The sequence below is a fragment of the Rhinopithecus bieti genome, unplaced genomic scaffold (assembly GCF_001698545.2).
Source record: "Rhinopithecus bieti isolate Rb0 unplaced genomic scaffold, ASM169854v2 scaffold_12155, whole genome shotgun sequence".
Classification (NCBI taxonomy): domain Eukaryota; kingdom Metazoa; phylum Chordata; class Mammalia; order Primates; family Cercopithecidae; genus Rhinopithecus; species Rhinopithecus bieti.
In genome coordinates, this window is record NW_016807423.1 from 541,574 (window position 1) to 543,010 (window position 1,437).

Here is a 1,437-nt window from a genome sequence, read left to right on the forward strand (position 1 = left end):
CTCGCTCTGTGGCCCGGGCTGGAGTGCAGTGGCCGGATCTCAGCTCACTGCAAGCTCCGGCTCCCGGGTTCACACCATTCTCCTGCCTCAGCCTCCCGAGTAGCTGGGACTACAGGCGCCCGCCACCTCGCCTGGCTAGTTTTTTGTATTTTTTAGTAGAGACGGGGTTTCACCATGTTAGCCAGGATGGTCTCGATCTCCTGACCTCGTGATCCGCCCGCCTCGGCCTCCCAAAGTGCTGGGATTACAGGCTTGAGCCACCGTGCCTGGCCCCTGGCGGCTATTTTTAAATTTTTTTGTAGAGATGGGGTCTCACTATGTTGCCCAGGTTGGTCTCAAATTCCTGGTTCAAGAGATCCTCCTGCCTCATAGCCTTAAAGTGTTGGGATCATAGGTGTGAGCCATTGCACCAAACCCATTTGAAAATTTAATACAATTGAGTGTACCATAGTCAAATGCTTGGGACCAACAATGCAGGTGCTGCCTTCACAAATCTATTTCACAAGGCATTGGTCAAGGGTGTATCTTCTGGACCCTCCCAGCTGGGATGAATAAGTCTAAAGTGACTAATCCACTCCACCATCCCAATCTCCCTAAGCCTTTGGAATCCCTTCCTCTACATTAAACCAAGAGAGATCAGGGATTTCCAGCTTGCTCACAATGGCCCATCTTTTAATCCTTATTTCAACTAACCAAGCAAGTAAACAATTAGAACCTTTTTTTAACTCTCCAGGCTGCAACATTAAAGGCAGAGCCCCTACTTAATAGGCCCAAATCAATAAATTAAGCCCGATCCAACTTTATGTTCCTTCCACCATTATCCCACACCCTTAATATCCATTCCTATGCCTGTTCTCCAGATTTCTGTTTATATAAATCAGAAAACTCAAGCAGTTCTTTTCAAGTGTAACACACCTCCTCATGGGTCACACCCTGAACCTCATCTCTAGGGGCCAGCTAGGACTTTAGTTATAGGTCTAGAAGCAAACATGTTGGGGGTGGCTCCTGAGGAGAATCAACATTATCTTGCCTGGCAACTGCCCCAGGGGAGGCCATCACTGTTGCCCTAGGCAGCACAGAGTTTATCTCCTCAGACAAAGGTGGACAGGCTGATGGCAGCATGGGTGGGGGAGGGTGTGTTGCCACTACTAGGGATAGAAAGGCTGTTTCTTCTGGCAAAAAATGTTTATCAGAGTTACAAACTCAGTGTCCTCAGCTTCATCAGGGTCCTCCCACATGTCCCCATTCCAAGTTTTAGGGTCCCATTCTTTTCCAATCAATGCCCCTACTTTAACAGTAGACACCTGGTAAGGCTGTGCATGCACCTTTCATTGCAGGTCAGCCACTTGCATGATAAGAGCTTGTGTCTGTTTTTCCACAATTTCAGCTCTTTTTCTACAGCAGCTAAGACTCACTCAGGGCAATCTTAGCAGATTT